Raw genomic sequence first — 25,436 nt, forward strand, 5'->3', positions numbered from 1 at the left:
ATTAGATTTAACAAAAAAAAATCAATATTATATACATTAAAATTCAAAAAAGGATGGAAAAAGGCTTTCTACTTTCTTTCTTATGTCCTAACAGTTATCCCCTTTGTGAGTTTATAGCTTTCTCCACATTCAAATGATCTTTCCTTAAATGATAGTCCACATTGGATGGCTCCAGAGGTATTTCTTTGAAATTACAAATTTACCCTTCCTGTTTATAATTATAATGATGGTGAGTCATCTTCATTACTTTGGTGTAAGGTTTTGCAAGTTGTTTTGAGAAAAGATGTGAATATGGAAGATACATTTATACCATGAACATTTGGAGCTTGGGTTGTACAGTGATTGAGATGGTGAATTAACTTGGGCATGAGGTATGTGCTTTGTTTTAACTTATGTTGTCAGTATTTTAAATGCATAATTTGAAACTTTTTTTTGGGATTTTGTCAACAAATACATCTTCCTAAGCGATTTGTGGTGTTCTGAAACCATTTTGGTTTATGCTTTCAAGTTGGCTATTCTATATGCTTTTAAGATTCCACTTATGACAAAATAGTGCTCCGGTATACTATATGACTGATGACATCTATGAAAATTTCTTAGTTAACCTACATGATCTTCAAAGGTATGTAGTTTTCACTAAATTACTATTATTTTCATTTTTGGTCCATAAAGTGTTTTTTTTTTTTTTTTTTTTTTTTTTTTTTTTTTGCAATTTTGGACCTTTAGGTAGCGTTTGGTGCATGAAACTGGACTGGACAGAACAGAACAAGACTCTTTCAGATGGCGTTTGGCATGGATGGAACAAGAACAAATATAGTTGTTGACCAAGTCAAATGGGACTATTTTATTAGATTTTAGTCCCGCCAAAAAAGGTGGAACAAAGTGGAACAAAAACAATTTGACACAAAACACCCTTAAATATTTCTCTTCTCTTCCTCGTTTATTATTCTACAACCGCCTATTATTTCTGTTCATTTCTTATATTTACAATTGTTTCTTCGAAGAGGTTTCAAGTTGCAGAGAATAATTCATTAATAGCAACGAATACAACATCAATTTCATTGATGCTTCCTATGTCTCTTTTTATATTTTATTATTTTAATTTTATTTCTTATTTGTGATTATAGATTATTATCTTCGACGTCCCATTTTAATATTTATTCACTTTTCCTTTATAAGATTTTTATAAGATTAATGATGTATACTATTCCCCATAAGAACCGCCAAAGGGAATTCCAATATGCTACAAAGGTGTGTGTAAAATGTTTATATATAAGTATACTTTAATAATATTACTAGAACGTCACTTACAAGTATTATATTCGAAAGCAAATTGGAAACAGTTTATAATATTTTTTGATAAATACAAGGATAATTTAGTAATTTTACAATCTTGTTCCATCGAGTCCTAGCCTTACCAAACACTATATAGATAGATCATTTTAGTCCAGTCCAGTCTCATCTTGTTCAGTTCAGTCCCGGTACCAAACGCTACCTTATTGAGGTTTTCATAACGGTTTTGGTTCCTGCTCTAAGTAGTTGACTATATCATCCTCTCCTCCTTACCCTTTCGTCCTTTCGTATCGCTTTTCCTGCTCAATGTACAATATAATAATGATATAAATTTAAAACAATAACACGTATTTGTAAAGAAAAATATGATAAAGAGTAATATAGTATTTTACGTGGAACAGGGACCAAAAGCGTTACAAAAATTCAAACAATGAATTTTCTTTGTTATTTATTTTTTAAATTGTGCATTATTTAACTGTATTTTGAATTTTCTTTGTTTCTTCTAAGAGGAAATTGTTAGTATTGAGGAAGAAGTTCATCTACAGTTATGTTTCAAGTTTTGCCTTTTTTTTATTACTGTTGAACATGTATTTGGTTCCACATTTAGAAGTATTTGATATTTATTAAGATATTTAATTCAAAAATTTAAAAATATTGATTAAAAACAATAGAATTTTTATTATTTTCTATGCGCTACAGTTTAATTATTTAATTTATTTTATATTTTAGATAAAAATTATTTAGATATTAGTAGCCTAAATTATAAAATTTCATGAGTATTTACCGGCGTAAAATGTGTGACAATATTTTTTATATTGTGGCAAATAAAAAAAATGCCACTAAAAGTAGCATTCAATGGCACAAAATATGTGCTACAAAAAACTTTTCTTCTATAGTGACAAATAAAAAAATGTCACTAAAAGTCTAAAAAACTGCAGCGGCAAAAGTGCCACTAAAGGGTTTTAGTGGGAGCGTTTCTAGTGACATTTATTATTTGTGACGCTGATTCTCTGAGAAATCTTTAGTGACATATTTTTGGGTGTTTAGTGGCACTTTTTGTGTGCCACTAAATGACATATTTTTTGTAGTGTCCCCAAAAATATCGCATACCATACATACATATCAGCTCGAAGTTGTAACGGGTCTATTTCACCCCGAGTCTATTTCAACTCAATCAATGTTTTTCAACCAAACGGGTCTATTTCACCCCTAAGTCTATTTCAACTCAATCGGTGTTTTTCAACCGAACGGGTCTATTTCACCCTCGGGTCTATTTCACCCTACATACATAAATCATTCAATCATATCAGCAACAGTTACAAAGACAACAAGCACATACAAGCATATCGGCAGGAGTCATAAATACAACTATCATCCTACAAACATAGTTTAGTGGGTCGACATTGGTGCCTTCGACCAATGAGTATAATGAAGAGACTCGCCTAAACTATTCAACAGAAGCCCAACATCTACCTCAACAACAGAATGGTCACCCCAAGCTTCCTAAATCCAAACCGAATCCAATCCTTAGTCAAATACTCAATTCTACCCAAGTTTGCCCAAAAGTCAAACTGGTCAAAAAGTTAACTCCAGCAGACGCCAACGTCGTGGCCAACCTATGACCACTCAATCCAGTCTCGATCAAAATCTGCTAGCACGCCGTGGAAGACATGCCACCACGTTGTGGCAGAATCTAGGCAAAAAAGTCGCGAATAAATTCGTCGCCACGTCGTAGGCACGTCCGAACAAAGCAGATGTGATAAGTCCCGTTACCACGTCGTGTCCTTAGTTGGCCACGCCTTGGTCTTTAATCTGAAAGGATTTTCTTCAATAAGGGCTTAATCCATAAGGACCAAAGCTAAAATCAACAGATCTAATTCCTAATAGCTTCATAATGGATAAAGTTTCTGAGTTTATCCATTAGGATGGTTTAAACCACCAAGATATGGGCTTTAAGTCTCAAAAGGACCCAAAAATGCACCTTTCTCAACTTAATCCATTAAGTCCAAGTCTCCCACTTTCAGATATGATTCAACAAGATGTCTAAATGAATAGAGTTTCCAACTTTATCCATAATAATGCCATAATCTTTCATGATTAGAACTTTAATACACCAAAATGGCCTAAAGGACCAAGATAACTTCCATTGCTAAAAGGGAAGACAAAAGATCATAACTTTCGTAGTCCATGAGGTCCAAGAAGCATTCCGAACTGATCAAAAGATGTTGGAGTCCAATTAACTCCAAAATAACTCATAAAATGGACCAAAAGTGCCAAAAACCACAAATGAAGAGATCTAAAGAACTAAAGAGCAATATTGGAACTGTATACTCACAATAGTCCAGAAATACAGTTCCTTTGATAGATCCAAGCTTGAAGCATCATTCCTTGCAACCAAATGAACCTTGTTGATCTTTAAGCTTCATAAAAATATCATACAAAGCATCCAAAATAGGAGAGAGGATAAGGGAGGAGCTCAAATCTTGACGATCGAGGCTAGGATTTCTCCCAAGGGGTTCTAGATACGATGGAGGCTGCTAAAATGCCCAAAAATACGAAACGTTATGCTTATATACGATAAAAACCCTAAAATATGGGATTGGGCCTGATAGACTGCCACTCCATGGCCATGTTTCTCCACTCTGTCGCCTGCCACACCGTGGGCTCTGATCTCCACTATGTGGCGATGGTTTTCACCCAAATCCATTCCATCTTCGATCAACCATAACTTCTTCGTTTCAACTCCGTTTTCGGTGATCTTTGTATGCACAAAAAGGTATTTACGAGCCCCACAACTCTATCTAATTAATTTTGACTTAAGACACACCGAACTAAAATCCATAATTCATGAAAGAAGTCTGGAACATCACTTTTCCTATTTTACCCTTTGACTCTGTTGTGACATGATCTTCAGGGGATGGGATATTAGTTGATGGATCGAGCCTCGAAGTTTTCCTGAGAACACAACACAGAAGAACCGTTAAAGGACGACCGGGTGTTCTCCCGGGACGTCACTCCGACGATCAAGTTAGTTTTCTGAGAGAGAGAATTTAGGGTAAAATTAGTGAGGGAGAAGATGGACCCCTTCCTTGAGACGGAAGAGATCCTTTTATACCTGCTACTAACGGATCGTGGGGACCTTGCTTAATGAGTGTGAGACGTGGCCTCCTCTGACTAGGAGAATTATGCCTACGTTAGCTAACTGCCTGGTGATGTCAGTTCTGGGCGTCACCTAATCTTTTTGTCACGTCCTGATTAGTTGTGAGTGAATGAGAATATCACGTGGAATATTATTTCGCCGTGAAGGGAAATGAACTGCCACCCTGATGTTGGATTACTTAGGCCAAGAACGGGCCTTGGCCAAGGTTCTGGCGAGACAACGGCTCGTTTTTGCTTTCCGTTACATTTAACGTGGCCGTTCATGGTAACGTTAACAAGTCTCTTAGACCAGTAGGCTTCTGCGTTCATGACGTAGAAGAGGTGTTCTGGTCTATTCACAGACACGTGGCGGGCTGCTACTGATAGCTTATGAAGTTGGCAGAGCGAAATCGCCGTTCTTCGGCGGTTTCATCATGAAAACGGTTCGCTGCCCTTTTAGTGGCATTTAAACCTCTGTTCCTCCTGGCGTTTCCTCCTTACTTTCTACTTTTATCTCTTTGACTTCTTGCCCCAAAGAAACCTTTTCGACCCTTTCTTCATATTCTTTCATGGCTACCGCTCGTTCCTTGGGAAGGGATCTTACTACCGAAGAATGGGAATCTTTTCAGTTTCGATTTGGGTTTGTTCCCGAACATGGGGTTCAACTTCCTCTTCCGGATGCGTCGCTTTACAGTCCTCCCGAAGGCAAGGTCGGTATTCTGATTGCCTTATTCGAAGCGGGTCTGCATTTGCCTACTACATACTTCTTCAATCTGACTATTTGTGTATAGCGCACGCAGATTCGGACTAGTCAATTTAGGAACGATAAGCGTCAAAATGACTTTTTTTTATAGATGATTATTTAGAATAAATAATCTTAACTAAGTTGTAGTATATGTCACAAGGTTTCCGTACATATAAAGAACGCTGAAATCCGAGTTATAACGAAGAAGTTATGACCTGTCGAAGTTTCGCGACAAAACCGGAACGACACCGGGAATCGTAAAAAGTAGTTTACGATAAAGTACTTTTTAGCCTTAGGGTTCTAAATGAAAGTTGTAGAGTACATCTCCACCTTCGCGTGGATATAAAGAACGTAAAAAACGGAGTTCGTATGCAAAGTCATGGCTTTCCGAAGATGTAGCTGTCTGAGAGCATGACACGTGTCAGGAAACCCTAATTTGACTGACTCACGACGTGAGCATAGAAATTCACGACGTGAGAAGTCAAACGGACACTAATCGAGCCTATAAAACACCTGGGAAGTCTACGGGATGACTCTTGAAAGCTCACGACATGAGCTTATCATTCTCACGACGTGAGAAGTCGTCCGGACACGTTTCGGAGCTATAAACGCAAATGGCAAGTCTACGGGGTGAGCAGGCATGGCTCATGACGTGAGCAATGAATTCTCACGATGTGAGAGACCAAAAATCAGCCTATAAATAGCAAGTTCGACCCTAATCTTCCTTACACCAAATTCTTTTTTTCTTTCTCTCTCTCTCTCTCTCTCGTTTGCTGAAGGCATTCCGTGTCCCGAGCCCGACGATCACGAACCGCTGACAGTTTCTAGTTAGATTCTATCAAATCACGCTACTAATGTGAGTGCATAGTTACTTTCATCTTACACATAGATATGAAGTATTTAATATAAATTATGTGTTATGTGTGCACATTATTTGTATACTTGTTATCTATGCTGGATGATCAATTTTATACATGTTTTAATTTATTTAAACTGTATATGTATTTTATATCTACAAATATGTTGGGTAAAACATGGGTAGATGAATTAGATGATGTGTGATGAAATAAAAATTGATGATAGGTCTCGATGTTGACGATGATCCAGTCATCTAGCGGAGTATAGATGACGACCACAGACTTTTCTAGACAGTCCAGTGGAACGCTAGCAGGCTCGCAACCTGTAGGTGTTTATTTGAACTTAGTGTTCACCAGGTGTACTCCATCCCCCTCATGGTTGCCTTATTTGACATAAATTGCTATGGAATCCCCTGAGCAATGTTGTCCACCCCGATGAAAATCCTTAGGCTAGGTCCCTTATAATAGATGCTTTAGGGACGTAAAGTGAGGTGTTTTTGAACTAGGTGTTCATTAGGTATTTTTGAACTAAGTGTTCACTAGGTATTTTTGAACTAGGTGCTCATTAAGTATTTTTGAACTAAGTGTTCACCAGGTATTTTTGAACTGCGTGTTTACCAGATGTTTTGAACCACGTGTTCACCATTTGTAATTTAAGAACCCTGGCAGCTATGGACTTAGTGCCTGTTAGATAAACCTTGGCTGCGATGGACTTCGTGCCTATTCCTTAGGAAGATCCTTAGGAATGAATGAATGAAGGACAAATGATTGTTAGGATAGGTCTTTAAGAATAAAGAAGATAATGGGGATGGGTAATTGGGTTGATTGGTTGATAATTAAATATAATAATTATATTATTGTGGGTTGAAAACCCTATGTGCTCACCAGGTTTCCCAACCTGACCCACTCAACTTATTTGTATCATAGGTGTCGATACGAAGCTACATTACACTGAGAGATTAAAAGAGATGTGGATCATTAGTGTAAATGAATGTAAGCTCTGTTTATGCTTATGTTTCTGTATTGACAATGACATCCCAAAGTTTTAATATAAGCAAAATACATTTCTTCGGAAATGCTTTGATAATATATTTATCATGTTTTTCTAGGAACAAATTCCGCAACACTTTTCTTTAAATGGTTACTCTGATTTTCAAACAAAGCATAAACAAATCGGTCTTTTCTGGCCGTGAAATTGGGGATGTCACACCGTGAGTATGGGTTTTCCGTGAAGGAGCTGACCCCGATTCCTATAAACAAGATAGTGGGTTTTGAACTCCTCTGTCGTGCCCTAGGACGCCTGCAAACTGTTCCAGCATTCAAGTACTTCTACTCAGTCGGGGACTCGGACCCTTTCTCGTCGGCGGGGAGTCCCTACCCTTATCCACGATAAAAAGTCCAAGAAGAACTGGCAGGAGAATTTTTTATGGGTGAACATCGACCTCGTTGTGCTCAGCTACCCAAGGGCTAAGGTGTACGTCGACCGCGATCCAACACTCTTTGGTGCTGACAAGGAACTGGTTGATGTTCTAGAGAAGATCAACATCAATGGTGAGGATTGGCTTTACTGCTTCTTGGCCGCTGGCGGTATGAGCGCCGCCTGGAGGGCTCACGGGAAGATGCCCGAGTTTTTCGTCGAGAAAGAGGGTATTGCGTTTCTCAGACTGTTTTCTCTTGCCCCCTTCCCCCCTTTTTAATCGGCAAAGCACGTTTAAATCGGCATTTTTGGTTACCGCCGTTTGTTTTTGTTTTGTTGCCAGGTGTGGAGGAGGTTATCTACTTGGAGAGAGCTCTACAAGGTTTGTTTGACGGCGATCTTGAGTGTCGCGACGTTGACCTTGTAGAGACTCTTCCGCTTCCCGTTTCTGGTCGAGGAATCGAGGCTACTGTTGGTTCGGAATGTGCTACTGGTGCCGGTGAGGATTCATATTTTCAGGACATTGTTGTCACTGGTGCTTCTTAGAAGGATCCTGCCCCTTCCCGGTCCCCGAGGAGCCACCGTCGTGTCAAGAGGCGCTTTTCTTTCTTGGAGGCCTCTTCAGGTGGTCGAACTGACACGGCTAGCATCGAGTCCCCTTTTCGTAAGAAACGTAATCTGAGTTTCTTACTAGGGGGTACCAAGAGTTCCAACCGTGCCCCCGATGAAAGTCCTCAGAAACTGCTGGAGGGGCACAAATCAGGGCGACTGAACCGCCCATTCATACAGAGGAAGAAAGCACCGACAAGACAAACCCTGATCCCACTGCTGGAGGAGCCAAGGCGAAGATTGGGTCTTCGCCTTCTCAAGGTCTCGCATCAACTGCTTCTGGTAAAACAGGAATTGTCCCCCTTTTTGTAGGGTCTCATCCGAATGCCTACAGGCCAGCTTGGAGGCTAAGTCCCAAGACCTTGTCTCTGATCACGACACTATTCTTGAGTGGTGCCGGCATACTTGTCCACCTGCTACAACTGAGGCTTTAACTGTCCTAGCGATGAGCACATGGCCGACGGCCTGCGCTATGCCGCCGCCCAAGTGTCATCTTACCTGGTTGCAGCTGTTGAACGCATCTCCTATATGGAGACCATCCAGTCTCACTCTGACAGGAAGATCATCGAATGTGAAGAGCTGAAATCCCATGTGGCAAAGATAGAAGTCGACAAGCGCAGCTGGGAGGCCAAGCAGGAGGCGGCGCTGCTCGAGAAGGCAAGCTTAAAAGAATAAGTGGCAAAGTTGGAGGAAGAGGTTAGGCGCCTGAATGATCGTGTGAGAGCCCTAAGTTTGGAGAATGCCGATCTAAGCGAGCGGAAGGCTGAACTGGAGGTCGATCTGGTTGCGAAGAACACTGCAAAAGGGGCGCTGGAGAAGGATATTTCTTGGATCCTTAGCAATGGGCTCAGCTGGGTGGTGGACAAGGTGATCGAGAGCCCTCAATTTCTTCAAGCTTTGGTTCATGTACGAGCAGCTTGTGTGGCGGCAGGGGTGGAGCATGGAAAAAGAGTTACGAAAGAGCTGGTGATTGCTAGGGAGTTTAATCCAGAGGTTGAAGTGGACGTGGCCACTAAGACCCAAGAGATGGAAGATGCCATGGCGACTTTCACTGAAACAAATTTTGATGGCTATCTCCGCCTGGGCAGTCTGGACATGGCCGGGCTCCGCGATCTTTGTCAAGACGCTCAGAGCGATGGGTCTGGCCCTAGCCTAAGCTCTTCACCCGGTGATGGTAACACCCCTGCCCATAAGTAGCGTTGTTACTTGGTTTGTTTTGATGTAACTCCTGTGAACAATGTTTTCTATTTCTTTCTTTGTTTTTTGTCTTTGCTGCCCTCAATGGCAGTCTTAAAGTTCGGGAGTCCGACGACTTTGACAATGTTCACTTTTCGTTTGTGGGTATGAATGTTTCTTATTACCACACATATTCTTTTGTTTGGTTGCTTCATGTATGGTTTATGTTTGCCATTACATAGTATTTACACAGGGTTTGCTTATACCCCTGGTGTGGGTTCTTTTATTGGTGAACTCTTTGTGCTTTACTAATGTTGGTCTTTGAGAAATTTGTTCTAATTTGCTGCTTAAGGACCCTAGGTGTAGCCAAGATCGTCATCTTGAGGCTCACCCGGTTGTGCTTTTCTCATTAGTGGAAGGTTATGACTCTTCTACACTTATGTCACATGTTCTTTTATATGTTTGTTATTTGCTATAATGTAATTTATGAACATGGTTTGGGAGAAAGGTTATGAGCCTTTTTTATACAAACACCCTGGCTGCCTCCTTGTAACGATTTCGCTCGTGTGACGTTGGATGACCAGTCTTTGTTATCACACGGTAAATGTACACAACCTCTTTGTTTTATTTTTCAAGCTTGAAAATAACAAGCATCTGAATTGCTTTCTCTTTTTTTTTTCTAGTTTTAAAGTTGGAGCGTTATAAGACCGAAGATGGTAAAGTAATTTTTTTTGTCACATTTACATGTCAAAACTAATACAAAATGCCTTTGCTAGCATTGAATCTATCTTTAACACTCGTTTTAAGAATCAAAATGACGCAGACTCTGCGCATTCTAAGTTCTTGGAATGGCACACCCGTCCTGAGCTTCTAGGACATAAGCACCATTCTCATGGGCTTCCACAATTTTGTACGGTCCTTCCTAAGTGACATTGAGTTTCCCCAGTGGTTCAGCATGACTGGACTCGTTCTTTCTTAGCACCCATTCTCCAACCTTGAAGTTCTTGACCCGGACTTGGCGGTTGTAATAGTTCTCAGTTCGTGATTTGTATAGTGCTTGGTACATCTGTGCCGCCCCATGTTTTTCATCGAGCATGTCCAGGTCCTGGCGTCGCCCTTCCATAAGCTTCCTCTAACCACTTAGAAATCAAAGGCATCTTATAAAGAAAACTCGAGAGACCACTCAGAAACGCACATCTTCCAAAAAACAACCCATTAACTTGAAGATACTCAACCGCGATAAATATCTTTCTCTCCTAAACTATAAGACCCAACTTCCAGTGAAACCCACTCAAACCGAGAACTCTCAAAACTACAACCACAAACCAAATCCATCAATATACTCTCTGGAACCGGGAACCCATCAATCTAAACTTTAGAAACCATACCCTAGGACTGATGTTCATCCATTAGTCGTACCTACCCCTAGTTCCCTAACTATAAACACCACCAAACCATGAAGAACGAATATTCAAAACATCCATTAATCCACATAGAAGCGGTTTGAATCCCTTGTGGTGGATCTGAAGGGCCCACACACATCTGTGTGTATGAGATCCAACAATCCCTCACATCTTTCACAAGAACCAGTGAAAGGTGATTTAGTCATCTTTCCAAGCAAACAAGACTCGCACGTGTCATCTGAGTTTAGGTCAAATGATTCCAACACTCCATCCTTTTGGAGTTGGGTTATGCGCTTATTGTTGACAGGTCCAAGACGACAATGCCACAAGCATGCCTTGTCTATACCTTTAGACGAATCAATAAGCAACACATTATTTCCTAAGTTATCTACAACCATCACAATTTCATATACATCATTACAAGGAAATGCTTCAAAGTAAAAAAATACCATTATAATAAGCTTTTATAGAACCACTTTCATTATTAAATGAATATCTAAATCCTTGTCTGTACAAACCATGAAAAGAAATAATATTCCTCGTCATTTCTGACGAGTAGCAACAATCATTCAAATCTAACCCTAACCCACTACTAAGAACTAAATAATAAACTCCGATCTTGGTAACATGTGACGATTTCTTATTTCCCATTATCAGGTTCATCTTCCCATGCTCCACATCCTTACTTCTTCTTAGTCCCTGCAAATCAGAAAAAATGTGAAAATCACATCCTGTATCAAGGACCCAAGAACTAGCATGTGATGAGTATTAGACAGAATAATGTAAATACCTAAGAATGTGGGCTTTATCTTCCCATCCTTTATGTCCTGCAAGTATTTCGGGCAACTTCTCTTCTCATGGCCCTTATCATGGCAGTAGAAGCACATTGCTTCTTTAGGATCGGATGAGGGAGGGGCAGAACCGGTCTTAGCTTTGGATCCACTAGAAGAAGATCCATCATGATACTTTCCCTTCCAGTTCTTCGAGGGAGCTTTCCTCTTTTTCCATTTTCCTTTTCCAATAGCCAGGACAGAAGCAACAGCAGGAGTAGGAGTGGATTCGACACTTTTCCCTTTTAATCCACTTTTAGCAGTTCTTAGCAGGCCTTGAATCTTGCTCAATGTGACTTCCTCATTGCTCATATGATAAGTCATCTTGAACTGATCATAGCAAGGAGGCAAGGAGTGTAGGACTATGTCAATAGCCAGCTCTTCATCAAAGGTCACATTCAACTTTAAGAGACGATCTGCATATCTCTGCATACGTTGCAGGTGGGTCGTGATGGACTCTCCATCCCTTATCTTGGTGGTGATGAACGAGGTGACTATTTCGTACCTCTCTTGACACGCTCTTTGATGGTACTTTTCCTGTAAAAACCCTATTTAGTGTATCAATCGAAATCACAAGAATGGTGCGGAATCCCAATCAAATAATTAATGCAAAACAGTTATTATGAATTAAGAACACAGTTCACGAATCTTCAATGCACACTATATTCAAGAATAGTCTAGTACATAAGATCCTTAATAGCTCTCGGTTCTCTCTTTCTCTCTAAAACTCGATCTAAGCTCCTTAGAATGACTAACTCTTTACACGGCTATAACAAAGCTATATAAATACCTAGACCTAATAACAAAGGCCCAACCCAGAAACCCAACCGAAATCCTTATAAGCCCAACGAAATCACATGGTGATTTCGGTCCAAACACCACCGAAAACATGGTGTTTTCAGTCCTAGACCGAGAACTCTAAAAGTCAACAAAAGTAAAGTATAAACCACTAATTTTGTCCTAACAATCTCCCCCTTGGTTTATAGCTTTCTTTTCTTTTCAATCTACTCTTTGTTCTTAACCTTCAGCTTTTATCTTCGATTTGTTCACAACTTTAAGATGAATTTCAACATGAATGACTTCATCTTGAACAATTGGACTTCCTTTAAAAATTGACATTGAAAGCACATTGGGTATAGAGGCTTCTTGTATAGATTCTTGTAAATAAGCACTTTTAGCTTTGAGAAACTTCAGAGAAAATAATAGAGAGACCGATTCTTCAGGATCACTTCAGCAAAGTTCATAGATAACAACAAATTAATTGAGGAGGCTTCAATGCAATTCGTCATATAACTTCAAATACAGTTTCACCTTGCTTCTGGGGTTGAAAGGTTGTGTGTTGAAAAATAATATTCACTTCTTGTTCCCTCGAATGAATATTCTTCGTCGATCATTGATGCGTCTTAAAAGGTAACCATGACTAAAAAGTCCCTGTGGATCACAGAATCATAAAGACCCTTCTCACCACAGTTGTTCAAGGACCCAGTCTTGGCTCAGATGGAGACTACTCGCAGTCATCGTGTGAACACGGAGGAACGCACTGCGATTTGTTGATTATCGGAGAACTACTCGTGGCTATTTTTCATGTTATCCCCTGCATATCCTCGATCAAAACATCTCAATACATTTTTTCAAGTTAACAAGTTAACTTGGCTCTTGGCGAGACGTTCAATGGTTTCTAAATCTCAGCTGAGTGTACCATTCTAGTGCCAGTGAGAGTTAATTAGGAATAACTCACAAACCATCCTGTGACAAAAAATATTCGAAGACATATTTTCACAGTTTAGCATGACACGAGGTCAATCGTGCCTTGCGAGGTGCATCGCCCTAGTGCCAATAACCATCAATTCCTTACCTGCAAAGAATATATCCGAGAATACATTTGATCTTCGCAATTTCGCATGACAAAGCGATTGTCAAGACCCTGGGTGGGATGTTCAACGATATCTATTTCCCGGTGGAGTGAATCGCCCTGGTGTCACGACAGTTCTTAGGAAAAGATAATTGACAAGACCAATTTTGACAATATGTACAGTTTCAAACCTTCAATTCCTTAAATACGACAGTTCTTAGAAAGAAACTGCCTAACTGACAAATTGTACAGTTTCATGCCTTCAATTCCTTGTGAAAGTAGTGTGAAGTAAAATTCCGTCAATTCCTTTCAAGATCTCTTCTTGCACAAAAAATTTTGACACAGTCTCCTTGAGTCTCTTCCTCTTTTGAATTCGAATTTTAAGACAAATGAAAATTTTGAGATAAAAATAAAAAAATAAACTTAGCACACAATAAAAATAACTAAGAATAAAAATAAAAGTAAAATACGCTCAAAAACAATATTTTTGGTTTTTTCTGAAAAATAAATAAAAACAGAAATAAACATTTTTTTTTGGATGTTATGATTTTTGTTTGATTTTATTTCTCACCCTAAATTTGTGCATAGAGGAAAAATATGAACAAATTTAACAAAAACAAAAATAAAATACAAAATGTACAAAACAAAAAAACTTTTAGTCTTCAAAACGAAACATTTTAAGAAAAACTAGGAGTATCAAGAAAATGCAAACCGTAATTCAGCAATTGAAGTTGCATCCAGATGACCTGAGAACAGCAAGCCGAAGCAGCAACGTATTCAGCCTCCGCTGTGTTTCCATTCCGGAACGAAGTTAACATATTCAAAATTCATCACGCCGTTAAATACAGTCCCCATTTGAGTGATCCTTTCTTTCGCCCTTCCCGCAAAGGACACATGCTCTCCATTAAAAGTCTGAATGTTATGCAGATGAGTGATGTCTCCTATCATGTGCCTGGAACAACCACTATCAACATACCAAAGTCTGATAATATTCCTCCATAACCGTTCCTGCACAGAGTGTGAGATTAATTAGTTTTGGGCACCTAGTCCATTTTGAAACTGGATTGACCTTTTCCATCTACGCATGATACTCTTTCCCATGACATATCATGTTTATCAGATAAAGAACATAAAGAAGTTACAGGAGTATTGGACGATTTTGAAAAATGGCCTTTGGGAACCCATTGGTAATTAGGTTTATGCATTTTAATGTTTGACCTAATGGGTGCTTCAACACTTGATTTTGAAATGGAACTGCCTTTTGATTTAGGCTTGAATCGCAAGTGTGAGCTAGAGGATGATCCTTGAGATGAATTCGACCTCATCAATTTCAGTTTGGCTGAACCATGTCTCAAATTAGGCTTCTTGTCCGACATGCCCTTTTTGTCCTTGGGAGTCTGATTCTTGGCCCTTTTAGCATTCCAATCACCATTGTGTGAACGTGACCTCGAAGGATTTCTTTTGGAAGATCTCCCCCTTGACACGTTCTGCAAACCTTTTTCATAGTAGGGAACATATGAACGATGTGGACAATTTCTAGCAATGTGACCGGGAGTCCCACAGTTATAACAATTCTGTTTTTTCAGATAAATAAGATTGTGACTTGGTCCTTGTCCAGATGAAGTTTGTTTCAAAGACCTTCCACAAGCACAAGCATATTTATTAGACTATTTAACAAACTTTTGTGGCTTGAACTTTTCAATAGTGGGATCATCATCATCACAAGTTTTTGAAGCATTATTAGCAGAACTAGAATTATTTTTGTTCTGCTCGAACCCATCTTGCATAGTTACCTTATCTACACATGAAGTAGAAGCATTAGAGTCATTCACATTAACACTCAGTTTGGCCAGATTGTTCAGTGTTGATTGAGGCAGTTACAGGGGGCTGGGCATATTGTGCAGGAGTCTCTATCTCTTTGGTTTCAAGGGCGGAGTATAGTTACCATTGAAAGGAGGTGGAACATTATGATATCCTAGACTCGTACCCTGTTTGTCAATACCGAGACATATTATTGGGATCCACCGAAGAACTCTGCTGGTTTGTCTCTTGAAAATGGTTATTATCTTGAAGGCGGCGACAGCCACCACCTCCATAGCCACAACATGGAGGGAGAAAAAAGGCAATTCCTTCTCTTCTGTTGTCACAAGAAGGGACTAGGTTCCTAGCCACCCTCTTTCTAAGTTTGGTAGTCTCTCATCTATAGAGATGGGTAGAAGGAATGTAGTACTGCTAGTCTTGAACTACAAGCCATATGAAGGGCCCTATGGAAAGCCTATTTCGACATATTCAATCAAGACCTTAACACAAACTTTCTGGTCCTCCCTCTAGCACAGCCGTGGAACTCCCTACCCATTTCAAACTTGTGCCCTTATTTTTTCGATAATAGAGGGATAGCGGGAGAGGGTGAATGAAAGGAAAACAAAGCTAATAACATTGATTCAATTGGCATTGACATAATAGGAATATTTTCCACTTTAATTGTTTTTCTATCATAGACTCAATTTTCTCACCTGACACATCAAATTTCTTAAAAGTAAAGTCAACATCCTTAAATTTAGCCTTTAATGCATCAAGTTCAGCAGTTAAGTTTGCAATTTTCTCCTTGGCATAACGATGATGAACACATTTGGTGCTATATTCCTCTCTAATTCTAATTAAATCTTTATTTTGAGCATCTAGTTTTTCTTTAAGAGGCTTATTGACTTTCTTAATTTCATAAATTTAAGGTCAAAAACCTCTCTAACCAATAACTCATTATGCTCACGGTATTTATTTATTTTATCTTCACAGAACTGAGAGCATGGGGTTTCACTTACCTTCTTGGTATAGTTGTAGGAACTCATTATTTACCAACAAAAAGGAATCTGATTGTGTAAATGGATTTTGACCAAAAACCAAGAAAATGAATGCTTCTGTGACCGAAAACACCAATGGTCAACACTCTGTTAACCGAGAACCTTGAAAGTCAACCTTTTGTCCGAAATAAAACTTGACCGAGAACTTTGACCGAATACGAGGCTTCTCGACCGAATACAAGGATTCTAGACCGAAAACGATAGCCGAAATCTCAAAAAACTGAGATGCTCACCGAGATTGCGAAGCCAAATGAGTAGATCGAAGACGTTTGACCGAGAAGAGAAGCTGACCTAACCGAGAACCTTCGTTGCTGCCGAGAACTTTCAAACCCTAACCGAGGACGAGAGCCTGTCGTCGAGAACTCTTAGATTTTGACCGAAGACCTCCCAAAATATGCCAAAAACAAGAAATTTGCAATCTATCACAACCAATCTCGATCAAAAACTCTAAAATAGTGAAGAACACGAAGAACAACGACAATAATTACGTCAAAAAGAATTCAAAAACACCAAGAGAAATTCCAATAATCGTTTAAAATCCTGCCAATTCGATTGACACAAAACCTTGCTCTGATACCAATTGTAAAAACCCTATTTAGTGTATCAATCGAAATCAGAAGAATGGTGCGGAATCCCAATCAAGTGATTAATGCAAAACAATTATTATGAATTAAGAACACAATTCATGAATCTTCAATGCACACTATATTCAAGAATAGTCTAGTACATAAGATCCTTAATAGCTCTCGGTTCTCTCTTTATCTCTAAAACTCGATCTAAGCTCCTTAGAATGACTAACTCTTTACACGGCTGTAACAAAGCTATATAAATACCTAGACCTAATAACAAGGGCCCAACCCAGAAACACAACCGAAATCCTTATAAGCCCACCGAAATCACATGGTGATTTCTGTCCAAACATCATCGAAAACATGGTGTTTTCAGTCCTAGACCGAGAACCCTAAAAGTCAACAAAAGTAAAGTATAAACCACTAATTTTGTCCTAACATTTCCATCAAGTCCTTGCACATCTCGTACGGCCAATAGTCATCGTAGAACCGTTGTAGCTCAGAAGTCATGGTGGCTACCATAATACATGACACCTTAGTAGCATCCTTGTATTGAGCCCCATACTCACCTTTTTCTTCGGGACTAGCTTTGGACTCATCAATTTCGTTTAAAGTTTTGTCGAGGACATATTATTTGTCCTCGTAACGCAAGGCCATTTGAATGTTTCGTATCCAATCATTGAAATTGGAACCATCAAATGTGATCCTCGCACAAATGTTCAAGAGCGAGAAAGAGTTGTTGGAGTTGTTGTTGGAGGAACCGGAAGCATTGTTTGAGGTAAACATCTGCAAAAGAAGAAGGAAAAAGTTTTGATAGATAAGGAATCCTTAAATATAACACCCAAAAAGAAATATTAAGGCTAGGACCCAACGCTATAATTCTCAATTCGAAAGAGGGATGTCGCAATCCAATTGTAAATTATTTGAAGGTAGGTAAATGACAATTTACCATTTCCACCACAAAAAACGAAATTAAAAGAATTAGGTTTTAAATGAAATGAAATTCCTAGATTCTTTGAGATTCATTGGACTATTCAATCACATGTTTAATCTCGATTATGCCCTTCAACTTTGTGACTGGGATACTGAGGATCACAAACAAGGTGTGAATAACCATGCAAATTATCTTGGTACTCTCGATGTTATTTACCACCTAATCAATGTGTCGGTTAACCACTCACGCTCCATTGATCTACGATAATTTATGAGCTACCCATTGCTACCCTTGTTAGTCCAAGTTAGTGTGCCGGTAACCACACACACTCCATTATCGACTTGACAAAGTGCAATGTGCAATTTCATGGATTAGCATCAAATTCACATTTTCCTAAAGTAACTAAAATTGAGAATTTATAAAAACATTTAGTTACTTTATATTTATCATTATACTTATTAATGAGGGAATTAATGTCCTATCCTACCCGTTCGGCCAACGACCTTCCACCAATAAAGGAAGCGGTGGGTGAGAGTGGACACCCATTCAACCGCCATTTTATAGGCAATTACCTTATACCCCCCTTATAGATCGGCTTCGTTAATGAAACATACTAACGGTAAGACTGACTCATCTTATACATACATACATACATACATACATACATACATACATATATATATATATATATATATATATATCCTTTAATATTATAATAGTATAAGGGTTGTATTATAAAATTTTAAAATACTAGGGTTTTAGAATTTAATATTTCAAAATTAAACTTTTAATTAAATTTTAAATTCCAAAACTTAAAGGGCGCAATTTGAAACTTTTCAAAATTACTAGATCAAATTTTAAATAATTAATTAATCACATTGACACGGGCCGTGTTCGACCCAAAAACTGCCTTTTGACAGTTTTTCTTATCTTTCATATTACGGGACGAGGGTCATTTTTACACACACACATCATATCAGAGCATGATTGGTGAGGGGATTTAGAAGGCTTTTGCAAGGATTTGATCATTTTTCATTTGAAACATTATTTCTCTTATTTGTAAGTTGTAATTGCACATTATTTCCATCTTTTAACTTGTGATCTTGTTCTAGCCATGTGTGGCTAGAACCCTGGTTTCTCCAACTTCATGTCTTGACTTCTTAGCTGTGATTTGAATCATATGATTTGATGTTTGCTTTTAATTTCTATATAGTGAATTTGATTTTGCTTTAATCGAATGTTTGATTCTAATTGTGATTCTTATTGGCCATTTGAATTAGGGTTAGGTCATTCAAGTTATCTATTTTGCAAAATCTGTAATTGTTTTGTTAATTGGACTAAGTAACAAGCACTAAACTGATTTCCATTGAATGAATTTAGTGTAAATATTATTCACACATTCTTACACTCTCGAGCTTGTGAGGAGTATTGGGTGTTATTGGGAACATTCACATAAAGCTTAATGCAATCTTTTAATCTAATTCTAAGATCTTGTTTAGATTAGGTTAAGAAGGTTAGGGTTAATCAAAGAGCTTGTTTTGGTTAATTAATGTGGTGAATGGGAAGTGTTAGAACTTGTTAACACTTTCAAGTACCAACTTAGATAAAATTGAGCAAGTATCATGTCATTTTGGAATCACATTGCTAAGTTCTCATACATAGAGTTTGAGTCCTTACAATTTCTGAATTTAATTCACTTATTTAGTCGATTACTTGTGTCTTTAACTATTTGTTCTAATCATTGCATTCAAACCCCCCCTCTTTACTGTTGGTGACCAAAGTACCTTCGCAAAGAGGTATTGACTGATTGTCCCGTGTCTCTGTGGATCGACCCTACTTGCCTTGTACTACCTTTTAATGCAATATAGTAGTGTTCTTTTGGAGTATATTGTACCCCTTTATTTGTTGGGTTTGACACCCCTAACAAATTGGCGCCGTTTCCGAGAGTGAGTTGGTATGCCTGTTGGGTCTTTTCCAGGCTTTCTCACTAGGCAAATTATCAAGTCGATGCTCATATAACTACATTTTGATACTCTCACTTTTCCCTTCGATGAGATGATCTTGAATTGCAAAAGTGATAGATTATATAACTGCATTTTGATACTTTTTTGAAGACGATAAAGAGTTAGCCTTAAATGTTCGGTCTTTCATTTCAATAAGTAGTCAGCTGCGGGCTAAGAGGCCTCGTAGTCAGACTTCACATTGATTGAAGCTGCTGTTGGAGAGAAGGCATCAGTCAGACCTGCAATTACCGGGTAATATGCAACGACAGTTTTCAATCATACAATGTGTACTCGTAGTCTGACTTTTAGCGGTAGTCAGCTGTCCTCGTTCTCCTCTTTGAATTGCCCTATTGAGTAAGGGTCGGGTCGGTGTTTGCAAAAATGTCGAGCCGACGGGGTCAGGTACCAGTAGTAGGGGTGTCAAACCCAACAAATAAAGGGGTACGATATACTACAAAAGAACACTACTATATTGCACTAAAAGGTAGTACAAGGCAAGTATGGTCGATCCACAGAGACACGGGACAATCAGTCTATACCTCTTTGCGCAAGGTACTTTGGACACCAACAGTAAAGAGGGGGGTTTTAAATGCAATGATTAGAACAAATAATTAAAGACTCAAGTAATCGACTAAATAAGTGAATTAAATTCAGAAATTGTAAGGACTCCAAGTCTATGTATGAGAACTTAGCAATGCGATTCCAAGATGACATGATACTTGCTCAATTCTATCTAAGTTGGTACTTGAAAGTGTTAACAAGTTCTAACCGTTCCCATTCACCACATTAATTAACCAAAACAATCTCTTTGGTTAACCCTAACCTTACTAACCTAATCTAAACAAGCTCTTAGAATTAGATTAAAAGATTGTATTAAGCTTTATGTGAATGTTCCCAACAACATCCAATACTCCTCCAAAGTTCGGGAGTGTAAGAATGTGTGAATAAGATTTACACTAAATTCATTCAATGGAAATCAGTTTAGTGCTTGTTACTTAGTCCAACTCACAAAACAATTACGGATTTTTCAAAATAGATAACTTGAATGACCTAACCCTAATTCAAATGGCCAATAAGAATCACAATTAGAATCAAACATTCGATTAAAGCAAAATCAAATTCACTAGATAGAAATAAAAATCAAACATCAAGTCATATGATTGAAATCACAACTAAGAAATCAAGACATGAAGTTGCATAAACTAGGGTTCTAGCCACACATGGCTAGAACAAGATCACAAGTTAAAAGATGGAAATAATGTGCAATTACAACTTACAAATAAGAGAAATAATGTTTCCAAATGACAAATGTTCAAATCCTTGCAAAAGCCTTCGAAATCCCCTTACCAATGATGCTCTGATATGATGTGTGTGTAAAAATGACCTTCATCCTGTAATATGAAAGATAGGAAAAACTGTCAAAAGGCAGTTTTTGGGTCGAACACGGCCTGTGTCAAAATAGGCTAAACTGACACGGGTCGTGTTCATCATGGTCAACACGACCCGTGCTAAAATAGGCTAAACTGACACGGGTCGTGTTCAACATGGTTAACAACTTCTTCTTGGTCAAACACGGCCTATGCCCACTTTTCAGTGTAAATCCAACACGACCCGTGTACTACTCTGACTCCGAATCCAAACGTGATTTTTCCAACTTTTCTGTTCTTCGCCCGATCATCCTGAAATCTTCACCAATGCTTCCCGGCACCTCCCAAAGCGCGTTCTAACCTCCGGTTTACCTGAAAAGAACATGAGAGCGTGTAAATAAGGTTGTTGTAGAGACTAGCATGAATTGGATGAAATGCACGAAAAATGAATAACAATTATGCTAAATAGATGCATAAAAGGGGCTAAAAGGTGTGCAAAAAGGTTCACAAAATGCACCTAACACACATAATTTGTCATTATTTTAAAATTTGACCAAATCCATCTATTTTGATAAGGAAATCAGATTACCATTCAACAAATTCAATTTATAGTGATAAAAACGATTTATGGTAATTATCTTAATCCAAAATAGATCAAAAATTCGAAAAATCTGCTAACAGACGAGTCAACTCGTCGATTCAGGGCATGGACTCGTCGGGTTCATCCAACTCGTCGAGTTTGACAAGCAGAAAAGGATTTCTGCTTTGCATTCGATATGGACAGTTCACTATTGTATCAAATATAATAGAAAAACCTCCTAGGCTCTGATACCACTTATGGGTTTTGAGCATAACAACATTCCTATGTGATCATGCAACCCTGATTTCTTTGGATCTAAGTTTTTCTCTACTTATACATGCAAATAGAAATTCCAACGCAATAACCCTAATACTAGCATACAATTTTCGAGATCTATATGAAAACTAGGGTTAGAATGTTACCTTGCTTGTTATATCGTAATAACAAGAATTCCACGGATGATCTTGACTCTTGAAAGCTCTAGTGCCTCAAATGTTGCACCTCTATTGGAGTCACAAACACCAATAGAAAAGGATGAGTGATAGAGAGGCAGAAATCGGCTAGGGTTTCTTCATAGGAAGCAGTGGCCGATTTTAGGAGGTCTAGGGGCCTTTATATAGCTGTGGCTGCTAGGGTTTTCAGGGGAAACCCTAATTCCTTGATTAGGCTCCAAGCAGCCCATATACATCCCTTCTGGAAGGCCTTGGACGATTTCTATAGGGCCTCCCTATAGAAATTCGTCCACCCCATTCCAAGGTAGTTCAACAGCCCAGTTTGCAACCATCAATGATTTGCAAAACCAGTCCCCGTACTTTTAATCAGTTCCTTTAATCCCAAAATTAATACCAAATTAATTTATGATTAACTACTAATTAAATAATATGATTTCCAATTATATATTTATAAATCATTTATTAACCTCTTTCTCCAAAAGTCATCCTATCAAGTTGCTATGGTGAAGGCAACCCAAAAGGACCATGTCACTATCAAATCAAGTACATACCAATTATAATTATAGGGCTTAGACACCTAATCTAACAGTTTCTATGTGGTAGGGATCTGTAGATCTCCATGTTTGTCTGCTGACTGGTTATATGATTATCTGTTGTTGGATATATGTTATTTGTTATGTATATGTCGAAATGGTATGATGGGGTTGAGATTGTATTGCTTTGTGTTGTCACTCAACAGATCGGGGCATTCCAACCAAAAGGTTATGGGCCAGGGAATTCCAACCAAAAGGTTGTGGGTCGGGGGTAATCCAACCAGGATGTTGTGGACCCGTTATGTATTGGGCAAGCCAACCGAAAGGTTGTGGGCTGGGGAATTCCAATTAAAAGGTTATGGGCCGGTGCATTCCAACCGAAAGGTTGTGGGCCAGGGGTAATCCAACCAGGAGGTTGTGGACCCGTTATATGTTTGATTATATGTTTGTGTGTGGTACTTTGGAGGAACTCACTAAGCTTCGTGCTTACAGTTTCGGTTTTATGTCTCAGGTACTTCAGATGATCGGGAAAGCAAAGACGTGATCATACACATCCTTCTGGTTTTATGAATCTGGATTTTGGGGACACTCTGATTATTGAATAACACTTTTGAAACAATGGTTTTGTAAACATTTATGGTTATTGGTATGTTTTTGGAAAATTTAAATTTACTCTGATTTTCTAGATGTTACAATTCACTATATGTGAATGGTAGTTGAACCAATAAGACCAAACATGATTCCTACAACTTAAAACATATGAAATTAAGAGCTCGTGAAGATTATCCACTCATTAATTGAGCTTAAATCTTCATATAAACTTCAATGAAGCTCAACATCTCATAAAAGCTCAACAAATACCAAATTGAAGCATGAATCATAATATGACTTAGATTTTGGAACATAAATCATCATCTTTTTAGTATGAAAACAACTTTGTAACAACATTGGTTCACCAAAATTGGATCAATAATTCCTAGAATTGAAAACACCCAAATCATCCCTATGGATGTTGGATTTGAACCAAGCATCAAGAAATCTCACCATAAGTCACAATTTGAAAAATATATCATGTATTTGAAGTTAAATATGTTCATTAATCATAAAATCAAAGTCAATTCTAAACAAATAAGATTATATTCGTATTTCACCATCTAGGGTTTAGAAAACCCATCAAAACAACCCAAAACATACAAAACTCACAACTATTAGCTAGTTGGAGCTTGGAGATGGACCATAGAGTGATATCACAACATAAACATCATGAAAACACCAAATATTGAAGATGAAATCAGAATTAGAGATCCACATGGCCATTAACATGAAATTGAAGAGAAAAGGAAGAAGAAAACTACTTCTGGTTATTGGATTCTGAAGGAATTTGACCAAGCTTCAAGTAGAATCTTCAAGCATCAAGACAACATGGATTTAGGAGGTTAAATTGATCCATGGAGAGGACAAGAGGCTGAAATCATGAATGGAGGAAATGAGGAAGAAGGATGCTTCAAATAGACACATCAATGGTCACTTAGCCACTTTTAGTCCCTCCTTACAAAAGCTCTTTCAAAATGACTCCAAACTAAGGAACTTCTAATATCTTCCAAAATGGTCCCTTTCCATCATAACCTCTAAAATCTTAGTCCAAGTCACTTAGTTTGTCAACTATCAAGTAAAACCTAAGTTTCTTTCTTTTGACACAATTGACCCTTCTAACAAAAATACTTCGCTAGACATTAAAATTTTATTATTTTAAAAATACCAACTAATGACAAGATGATGATTATTATTATTATTATTATTATTATTATTATTATTATTATTATTATTATTATTATTATTATTATTATTATTACTATCATTTCCTCACATTTCTATTTTTTTAATTTATTTCTTTTCGATTTATCTTATTTCAAATTAATGAAAGATTTTTATTTTTACCAAAAAGCTCAAAACTTTTAGTCCCAAAAAACAGGATGTTACCGTCAGTATTTTGAGACAAGTTGAGTTCTATTTGGTTATATTTCGAGACAGAGGTGCATATTGCATATCATATAACTAAAGAGGACTTGGGAACACGTGGATCCATGGACAAAGCTATAACTAAAGAGGACTCGGGAACACGAGGATTTGGGGACAAAGCCCCTGTTCCCTGGTGGGATTCCAATCATCCAATGTTTTCATTTATTAAATAGGAGCACATTTTCTATTAAAAACCATCATCTTCTATATATAAATAGAGGATTTGAACGTTGCAAAATATAGAGATAACAAAATTGCTTCTCTCTACAATTTGTCCCTAAAGAACACAGAAAAGCAAGGTATTATGTGTTGAAATCTTAGATTTTGCCTGAAATCCATATTTATTCTTTCTTGGGTTATCCCAAATTGGATTTCGTGATACCCCAGACAATAGGGTTGAAATCACAAATCAGAAGGAGACATAGAGAGATGAAGCAGGAAGATTGTGATATGTTTGATCGTTAGACCTTTAGTGTTGTCTGATTGTCATTAACAAGGAACATTACGTACAACATTGTTAATGAAAGGACAAAGTTTGGACTAATAAAGGTGTTGTCTAACATGTAGGAAAAGTCTTCTACAACCAACAAAGTTTATTGATTTGACAAGTTGTGAACACGAGGATGAAGGAAGGTGAGTATGTGACAGATTTGATTCGCTTCCATATAGCCAGTCTTGAACGGTTACTGTAGTGAGTAATTCCTCCAGGACTCCAAAACTTACATTTGAGAGCATTGAATATTTTATCCTCAAGGAAGATATCTGAAGTAAAATGATGGAGAGTGCTCTGACATTATGTTA

General features: G+C 38.0%; 1 long non-coding RNA gene across 1 annotated transcript; it reads left to right on the forward strand.

Annotated features, from left to right (window-relative positions):
• Positions 1-260: 260 nt before the first annotated feature.
• Positions 261-23,284, forward strand: LOC145124944 (uncharacterized). Its single transcript, XR_013715746.1, has 2 exons — positions 261-371; positions 23,128-23,284. It is a non-coding gene; the product is annotated as an uncharacterized LOC145124944 (long non-coding RNA).
• The last annotated feature ends 2,152 nt before the right edge of the window (positions 23,285-25,436 follow it).

This window comes from Lactuca virosa, chromosome 7 (assembly GCF_052849685.1).
Source record: "Lactuca virosa cultivar CGN04683 chromosome 7, Lactuca_virosa_CGN04683_v6, whole genome shotgun sequence".
NCBI lineage: Eukaryota > Viridiplantae > Streptophyta > Magnoliopsida > Asterales > Asteraceae > Lactuca > Lactuca virosa.